At 38.3% G+C, this 10153-nt stretch overlaps 1 protein-coding gene across 2 annotated transcripts in view; it reads right to left on the reverse strand.

The window, feature by feature from the left end:
• Positions 1 to 9823, reverse strand: part of DGKH (diacylglycerol kinase eta) — a 74775-nt gene extending 64952 nt beyond the window's left edge. For both annotated transcript variants that reach the window (XM_035900861.1, XM_009645221.2), the window contains exons 1-2: positions 9727 to 9823; positions 7905 to 7985 (exon numbers count right to left, since the gene is read on the reverse strand). The gene's annotated coding sequence lies outside the window, so the exon portion shown is untranslated. The remainder of the gene's footprint in view (positions 1 to 7904; positions 7986 to 9726) is intronic.
• Positions 9824 to 10153: the final 330 nt, after the last annotated feature.

The raw sequence follows: 10153 nt of genomic DNA on the forward strand, positions 1-10153 counted from the left end.
AAACCAGGGGAAACCACCCCAAGTCTGGAACAAGCCAAATCTTTGAAGGTGGTTGCTGACCCCATGATCCCAGCAGCCTCCCAACACAGAAGGAGCAAGATGATTTCACCAAACTACAGAAATAAGACAGACAGTGAAAAAGAAGCAGCACAAAGCCCAGAAAAGGTCAGTGCAACCTTTAGGTGAGTGGCACTCAGAAAAAAACCAGACTGAGGTAGAATAGTGTCGAAAGAGGCTTGAGGCTATGAGTAAAGAAACCATCATCTGATGTCTACTGAGACCAAACTGCAGGAAACTGGATTTTGTAAACAAGCGGGATGGCATCAGAGAAATGCCTCCATTGGCATCCATAAGCTTTTCTGCACTTAAATAAAACATCAGACCCTGAACTTTGGGCAAATCAAGACTCTGTAATAAAACTGAACTGACATTAGATTATTTAAATAGGAAAAAAAAACAGTATTAGGACAATTATTCCCAGCTTTGGGACTATCTCTCTTTGTCTCTGATATTCAAAAAGACAGAAGACTGGGGAGCCCAAACCCAAAGATGAAAGGTTTTAAACTCCTTTGGGAAAAGGCTCTTCTTATTTCCTCTCGATGTGGCTTGGGGAAGGTTAAGCAGTTCTCACATTCCCTGAAGTTCTTGTAGTCCCTGAAGAAAAGTCTCAGTAACAATTCTGAAAAAATCTGTGTGGCAAGAAAGGAAACAAAATATGTCCGAGTCTAAGAAATTAACACTCTCTCCAACATACTGCAAAAGTCTGGCAATGCATTCTGTTTCCCAAGCCCATGGTGAATATTAAAAGTTAATTTCCTAAAATCAATTAGAAGCAGCTAATCTCAGCAATGAGCAGAGAGCTGACTGATGTCAGGAGCAGCAGGGCTGAAATCAACTGCTAAAAAGTAATATGCCTTCAGGCCCACTCGTAATACTCAACTTGAAATGTTGACGAATCGCAAGAATTGAGTTTCCAGTACAGCTGGGCAACCTCCCATTAAAAACAGTGGCTGTACAGGAGGATTCAAAGATGAAAAGAATCGGTTTATGCTTTAAGCTTGTTCCACACAAATTATATGCCAGTAAACTTTACATCCCCAGCCAAGATGTAGGATACACTACATTCAGAAATATGGATAGGAAATAGGGTAATCAGAGTTCTGGAAGAAAACAATATAAACTGGAGGAAAACAATGTAAATTTTAACCACAGTTGAAGCAGAGTTGCTCCAATGGAGTATTTGGCCTCACTAACCTATAAAAAATACCTAACCATCTGAAAATAATAGGTTGAACGAAAATCAGCAAACATAAATGTTTAGTTTTTCAAAATCTATCCAAATCTACAGAATATCAAGGAAATTGCATAAAACTGGATAAAGTTTTTTTTCTTTAAAAACATATTAAGCAGAACCCTCTGCTTTCAGGTCAAAGTGAACTGATGAGTCTGACCAAAAAAGTGGAAATCAGGGAAAAAAAAAAAAACTTTAATTTTTGTAACAGAATTACATTCAGGGGCTAACTTCAATGAAATGCCATTCATGTTTTGGTTTTTTTCTTTCTACAATATAAAAAAAAATACTTTAGAACAAAATTTAATCCCTCTAATTTGAACTAAATCAAGTACTTCTGTTCAAAAAAGTTAAATCATCAGGTTGACCCCATAGTTATCTGTAGTTCAGTGATTGAACTGAAAAGACCAATTATTTTTACATCTCGATCATGCAATGAGATGAAAAGCTAAGGGACATTAAAAAAGTAGGAAGGAATAATAGGAATTTTTAATATGGGAAAAGATTAATAGTTAATAGGCATCTTCTTCTCTTGCAAAATTTTGTAAGAGAAATTTTTTAACTGGAAGAGAAGTGTAAAGTAGTGATATGGGAACATTTGCAGACAGCACAAAATTTTGTTTACTTAGTTTCCCCACTTGATCACCAAGGCATTTCAGAGGGAGCAAAGCAAGGTATTAAACAGACAGTACAGCAACTTGAAAAAGTTTAGTGTTAGTAAAAACAAAGAAATACACACCAGAGAAAAACCACAGAAGCACAGAAGTATTTATGAATTATGGACAGCTCTAAATTAACAGGAAAAGGATCTTAGTATCATTACAGAGGATAAAAAAAACTGCATAATGTGTTGCTGCTGCAGAAAACAGACAAAATGTGGGATCCGTAAGGAATGTAAATGAGCGTTAATTTAGAGGATAGTCCCAAATATCTGTAACTTGTGCTCCCTCAGTGCCAAACTGGTCACCTCACTTACAAGATGATGTTTCAGAATTATAGTCAGAAGAACAGCAACAATAGGTAAGAACATGGAAAAATGTTTATAAAGATTATTTACCTTGGAAAAATCAAAAAGAGGTAATAAAAAATGTAAAATAAAGAACAGACAGTTTATATGTTTCTGTTGCCTTTGCCTCATAACACTAGGGGAGAATACTTAATTAAAGCCCAGCACATTAAGAGTTCTCCAATGAAGTATTTTTCCACAGAGTAAATAATTAGACTCTACGGTCTATATGGTCTATAGCATCACTAAAACCAAGAAATCAGCAAAAATTTATGGTATTAGACATTTTTGGAAGCATACCCAGAATCCTAGTAATCAATGTTATTGGCAGAAATACAAAGTCTCATTTCCAGCCCATTTCTAACTACTAAGAATTGCAGTAGGTTTTCCAGGACAGCAGATCTGCCTACTGCAGCTTCCTCCCTCTCAAGATGACCACTTTCAGAAGATGGATACTCAACAAAAAGTACTTGATTCAGCAACTGATTCAGAAAGCTGAAAGCAGGTGTCTACATTTTAGGCGCCTTAGATGACAAAGCTCCCATCGTAGCTAAGGGACAGTTAATAATCAGCAGAGTCTGTACTGAATAGAGCAATTACAGGAATCTACTCTGAAAAGCTATTTATCTTATCCTAGATACCTAAATTTAGGGGTCTATAAACCTATCATTGAGTCCCACACTGAAGTTAGGGCAAGCTGAATCCCCATCCTGAGTCTCCTCTAGTATGTTAATCCTCATACTCCTGGAGGGTACCTTCCAGAACAACAATGAAATTATTTCCTCCGTTACTCTCAGATGCAACTAGGTAACAGAATTGACCTACCCAGGATTTTCACTTTTCTGAATATACATATAGTAAGAAATTGAGTGTCCGTGGCTTTGTGCAATTCTTAGATGCAGTAGAAGTTGGCCTAACCCAAATCAAATGTCTAAAGCCAGCTATATGAAGTAATGCCTCAAAGCCAATATTTCTACCTTAAAATCATTATTTTCCTTCACATTTATCATAAAAAATCCAAAACTGAATTAAATGTTTCAAACATCAGTTTAGATAGGTTAAATACAGGTGCTGCCACATGATGCCTGTGCATTTTACATGAGACTCTAGGACAGATTTATAATAACCCACGGCATTTTATACATCCATGTGGCTCAATGACTGGAAGGCGGCATGGTTAACATCTACAGATTTTTCCCTCATCAATGTGTATCAGTTCTTCATCATCAAAAGCAAGGCAGAGGTAGAAACCTAAGCCAAAAGCTAGCCTGTCAAAATCTCTTTTAAAATCACAATTCATTATCACCTTTGTTGCCTTGAGGAACTTCGTTAATTGAATATGCCTTTTCAATAATCATTGCAGTATTTAAAAATCCTATGTCTTATTCCTATTAGAACAAGAGCATGCCACCGACATTCTACATGCCCATGCTTGCATGCTGGAGAGCATTATTCGGCCTCATTCAGTCCCAAGTCTTGTTTTGAGAACAATAAAGAGATTTTTCTAAACACGCTTGGGATCTCAACAAGCCACCCCTACAAACCAAAACAGATAAGGAACTCTCAGCAGAGTTGGTCATTGTCCCATCTGCTGGCGTGCAATAAGGATGAGAGACCCAAAGTCTCCCCAAAGAGGTAACATGCTGTGCAACTACACTCCTCAGGTTATGCTGAGAGAACGTAAGCCATCCTCTGAGGCAGAAGAAAGCACTGTGGAAAAAGCATTCAGCAGAGTACCCAACACTGTTACGAGGATGCAGCGCCCACCCATGCCACTGAACTGCAGGTGTGGGGTAAGCAAAAGCCCCCGTGGGCTCCTGATGTGGCTGATGGAGAGGGTGATGCACATCTTTGATGGGCTGAACTGGCTTCCTGAACCTCTTCTCTCTCTTCCCACAGACTTAGGAGAGTGGTACCAAACAAGCAAGTAGGAAGAATCTGGCCTTGAGAGCCTCATATAAAGACTCTGAAGTCAAGGGACACTTTTTCCTCTATTTAATAGCCTCTAGATGAGGATGCTCAGAACTACAGAATGTCTATAATCTATTACAAGGCACACTAGTGCAAGCATGTGCACTGGGAACTATTTGCTAGAAATGAGTTGGTCGTTCATTGAAAAAAAAGTATCAACAGCAATAAAGAAAAAACTGAAACAGATGAGCTGGTTTAAGTTTAGCAGCTTCACATTTTAATTAGCAGGTATTTATTTATCTCAACTTTCCCCTTAACCTCAATTTGTTTGTAGTAAGAAAGGAAAAGTAATTCTGGTGAATAAACACCGATATTTAGTTACAGAAAATATTCTGCAAGCACGCGCATTACAAATAAACTCAACCTTAAATCTGTGTGTTATGACTAATTTTAGGACTTGAGTTTTATCCAAAAAAAGAACATGGAAAATCTTGACATGCACACCTCTGTCTCCAAACAGAGAAACTAGAAAGGGCAAAAGAAGGCAAACCAGTAACTTTGAAAAGCTGGGGGTGAGAGATTGAGGGGAGGGGAGGTGGGATTTGAGTGAAATGATAAAAGGACTTGTAAAAAAAAAAAAAAATAAATTAATGTAAATTTTTAAAGGTGCTTTCCTGGAAAAATGGTCATTTGGTAGATATTCCATCTACATCAGTTTGTGTTAAAAATATTCTCTAATGGGACAGAGAAACCAGAGGAGTACATTAAGTAGAGAAAGCTGAAGTTAAGGATTTAATTTTGGCTTTTTTAACAAAGAGAATGCTAACAGAGCCCTTAGAAGAGAAAGAAAAAAATAAGCCATTTTAAGAAAGTCTGGATTATCTCTTTTAAGAGGGAAGAGAAAAAAAGCAAAAAGAAATGTTTCTTTTTATTTATAAGAAGTATTGCTGGAAAGCTAACTACCCATCCCACCCCCCGACTCCAAACTAGTGCAGGCAAGGCCAGAGATGTCTTATTCCACTGCGCTGTGCTGCTGGGAGACTCGGTTAGGCAAACACAAAGAAAGAAGCCAAAAAATTAAGCAAGATGATGACTATTACCATATTTCACAGTCAAATCAGATGACACTTCAGTTCAGGAGAGCTATAAATCAAAATAATTTTTCAAAATTAATTTGAAGACTCTTTAGAGAAAACACTGTTTGCCCTAAATTACCCAGGACATGAAAATAAATAGTGTCTCCAAAGCTGTTAAAGCTGTAGCCCCTGAGATTTCTTTTTTCACTACCATCTTCCCCAGAAGTCTTGAGTCTTGATACGAGATACAAAACATGTCTTTGGTGAAGAATGAGATACTGACTGGGCCTAAAGGTATATAAAGGATACCTAAACACCAAGTTGTAAGCAAAAAAAAAAAAAAAAAGGGAAAAAACCCCACCCCAAAACATGCCACTCTTCGCACAAAATAATTACACCAAGGTGACAGAATCACAGAATATCTGAAGTTGGTACAGACCCATAAGAATCATCGCGTTCAACTCCCTGCTCCTCATAGGACTACCTAAACCAAAACCATATGACTAAGAGCATTGTCCAGATGCTCCTTGAACTCTGACAGGCTTGGTGCCATGACCACTTCCATGGGGGGCCTGTTCCAGTGCCCGACCACCCTCTCAGTGAAGAACTTTTTCCTAACTTCCAGCCCTGGCATAGCTTCATTCAATTCCCTCATGTCCTATCGCTGGTCACCAGAGAGAGGAGATCAGCACCTCTCCCTCCACTGTCCCCCTTGAGGAAGTTATAGACTGTGATGAGGTCAACCCTCAGCCTTTTCTTCTCCAAGGCCAGTGACCTCAGCTGCTCCTTGTAAGTCTTGCCCTCGAGACCTTTCACCATCTTGGCTGCCCTTCTCTGGACACACTCTAATAATTTGATGTCCTTCTTATATCGAGGCACCCAAAACTGCACGTAGTACTCGGGATGGGGCTGCACCAGTGCAGTGTAGCATGGGACAATCACCTCCCTTGACTGGCTAGTTATGCTGTGCTTGATGTACCCAGGTCCATGGTTGGCCTTTTTGGCTGTCAGGGCACACTGTTGACTCATATTCAATTTGCCATCTACCCAAACACCCAGATCTCTTTCTGTGGGGCTGCTCTCCAGTCTTCCGTCCCCCAGTTTGTACATATAACCAGGATCACCACATCTCTGGTGGAGAATCTAGCACTTGCTCTTGTTAAATTTCACACAGTGGTGATTGCCCAGCTCTCTGGTCTACCCAGATCTCTAGATGAATGTCTTATGTCATGATTCAGTGATCAGTAGTAACATTAGAGCCAGAGTTTTCTTAATTTTCTTGTAATGGAGGAGGCTACAGTGAAGGAAGTTTGGGTCTTTAGGGGATGCTGAGCCTTTTATCCTGTCTTGAACGGCAAGTCACAGTCACGACCACTGCAATCCTCAGCTCATCATCTTTGTATGTCTCATTATTCCTCAGCTATCCTGATGACTGCATGACAGCTTTACTTCTGGCCAGAAATAAGGCAGAAGCAGAGCTTCCAGGCAACAGAAAGAATCTTTTCAAAAGGCAAGCTGGCACCTCACACAGCCACCTCCTCATCTGAGACCTTCTGTCAAAGTAGTCTTTTTAATTGCATTCTTAGTTAGAAAAGAAACTTAGACTGACATAACACGTTGGACTGTCCAGGCCAACGCAAACATGACACTGAAGTCCTCTGACTACTTCAGTAGCTGCCTGGGAGGTACCACAGCAAGGAAGACTTGATGAAGCTTTCAGGAGGCTTGAGTTGGAATGGCTTGGAGAAGAATAACCAACACTGGTAACATAGACCATCTGTGAAATTAAAATCCTCAGAAAAAAGGAACATCAAAATTTTAATAAGGAATAACGGGATTTGCAAGTTAAGAAAAATTATGCCATTGCAGTCAGCGGGAGAACTCAAGACCTCTGGAAGGACAACATTACCCACGTTCTTCCTTGTAGCTAGTTCTTGTTCAAAAAATTTACTTTTCCAGAGGTTAAGAATCAGCAGAGGAACTGTGTCAGACAGTATCATTTAGTTCCAACAAAGCAGTTGAGCAATAAATGGCAAAACTTGTGTGTAAAGCACACTTGTGAACTTACAGAAATAGGGATTTAGGAACACACTTTTGTTTCTTGTACCAGTATCAGAACCAAGGTATGACTGTGAAGACAGCTTTTCCACGTGACTTGGAAACATACAGGGATATGATCGGCAGTGAAAAAAATAAAATACACTTAAATATGACAGAAACCCAAAAATGTTATTATAAGAAATTAAAACAATAACACAATTAAGTTTGAATCCATTCAGCATGTCACCTCAAACTATAGCATAAAACCAAGCTGTACTAATAAGTACTAACGAAGTACTAATACTCAATCTTACTAAATTTTGAATGCCTTGTATCATCATCTCTTGAAGCAACTGTTATCTAACATTCTAATTTCTGCTAAAAAAACAATCACAGAAGCAAAATTATCAACAGCTGATGTGATAGTGTTCTGATATAACATTTCTAAATAAAGGACATTTCATTTCCAAATAGAGGAAAATAAGAAGCAATTCCGAGGATTCTTGATTTTCTCAGTACCAGTCTATTCACAGCTTTCCAGACCAGTATTATAATTATAATTATTATAATGGTTCCATACCGTGAAGCTGTTGTTGACATTTTTTGTGCTTGATTCAGCTACGCTGGCATCTGACAGGTCAACTTCATCAAATATTAGAGACTGTGAATGGAAAAGAATATAAAAACATTAAATATAGTCTGAGTCCACTTTCCGGTGTGCTTACAGTCTGTGCTTTCATTTCCTTGTCTCTGTTCCAATTGGAAAATAAAAATAGGAAAAAAAGTAGTGAAAAAATAGAAAACACTGATGGTGTGATAAAACTTCCTATGTGACCCCTAAACACAGTCCTACTTGCTATCTCAGTGGTACATGAGAGCATAAAGAAGTGGCTCCAAAAACATGTATTGCTTTAAAATCTCTTTTAAAGATGTTTTTATTAAATAAATGCAGCTTTGGGGTGTCTACTATATAGCATAAATGTGGTGTCAGAGGAAATAGATTCACATTTAGTAAAATATGAATTAACCAGTTTTAGGATGGAGCTCTACATTCATGAAGGGGAATCTATGATATGGTATCCATACAAGAAAACAGAGCTCAAGGGTCTGAAGAGATCCCTTCCACTCCTTTATCTGATGTTCCAGCAAGAGAAATATATTTCTTTAAACACCCCAGCCTCTGACAAAGGATTAATTAGGTTCTGTGAAACTCATGATGAGTTGTGAAGCACAGAAAGGAAGACCAACAAAAATGCCTCCCTCTTTTTTTTAGCCATACCATGTTCTTCCTCTTCCATGCCATGGGAAGGACAATCAATGTTGGGGGAGTTTCAGCATGTCTGGATTTAACGTTACAGAGTATTTGTACAATTGTCTACTCATTACACCTCCTTTTCTCATCTTTATGGCACAGATGACATTGCCATTCTCAGAGCTCTTATCTGCCATGTTTATCAAGTCTTTATATAAACTGCTTGTGGTAGCACCACGTGCAGAGAAGTGTGACAACAGAGGTACTTCAGTGCTGGGCTCCCTGGAGAGATGATGCTTTCCTTGATTCATCACAGACACACAACTGTGCACCATGCAATTATAGTCGCATAGTGCTAGAAAGAGAGGTCTCCACGCCTTAGTAATAGTTTTATTGAGAAGACTAGGCCATAGAAGATGGCAGATACCTGAAGCACCTCACCTACAGCTCCCATGAGTTGCTGCAACCCTGCAGGGTGAAGAAAAGTAATGCCGACCGCTATGGAATAGCACAATCTGAGCCAGGCCAACAAGCCAAAATGCTCTCGGTCCCAGCTCTGAGGGGGAAGGAGGAAATGCCTTTGAGAAAGAAGACAAGTATTCCCTTCTGCCCACCCCCAATTTTCCCACCGAAAATTTCAATTGATGGGAAACATCTTTTTCCCTTATATATCAGTACTGGCAGAAAATCATCCTATCTTGATTTCACGTAACCATTTCCAACTCTTTAATGGCAATATGGGCATCAGACTAGAAGAGTTTTAATGGAATTCAGTTTGAGGGATAACTTCTGAGCATTATCAAATTTTTACTTTTTTTTTTTTTAATATTAGATTTGACTGCCTGAGAGCCACCCCTGAAAAAAACGTACAACTCTTTAAGATTAATTTATTATTTGTCTGAATAGTCAAAAAGGTTAAAATAACTGTGATAAACTTCATCAAAAAAAATCAAGAGAAATCAACAGTCTTCCTGAGTTAAAGTTAGTTTATCATGCTACCCCTTATATACAGCAGGTTTTTAACAAAACACTAACAAATTATTAAATAATAATAACAATAATAATTATTGTTATTACTATTGCACTTATAAATCTAAACATAATTGAAGTTACAGGTGTATGGCATTAGACACTAATAGCATGGAATTACCTTTGAATCCTTAGCATAGTAAAGGGTACGACCTCGAAGTTTGAAATAACGCTTTTTCCACCTCTGAAAAGAACTGGTTTGCTTCAGTAGTAATCCTTCTTTTATACTTGTCTGAAAAATATCAAAATACAGAACAGAAGGTAAATACCTATCTAAATAGCTATGCATATAGATAAAAGTTACGCTTTAAAATTTATGCTACACCTCATATAACAGTGCATATAAATTTGTATCTAATCACATTAAATTGGGACTAATTCTCTGGACAACCAGGCTTTGCATTGCTTTTTTTTAAACAGTGACAATGTTGGCTAAATGCTAATTTCACACGTAAACTGAAAAGGCGGTTGAGAGGCATATAATTACTGTGAAGATGAACACAAAATCATTCAATTGTCTGGATAGCTGCAAACCCACAATATTAAAG

Source organism: Egretta garzetta, unplaced genomic scaffold (assembly GCF_000687185.1).
Source record: "Egretta garzetta isolate BGI_Z169 unplaced genomic scaffold, ASM68718v1 scaffold351, whole genome shotgun sequence".
Lineage (NCBI taxonomy): Eukaryota > Metazoa > Chordata > Aves > Pelecaniformes > Ardeidae > Egretta > Egretta garzetta.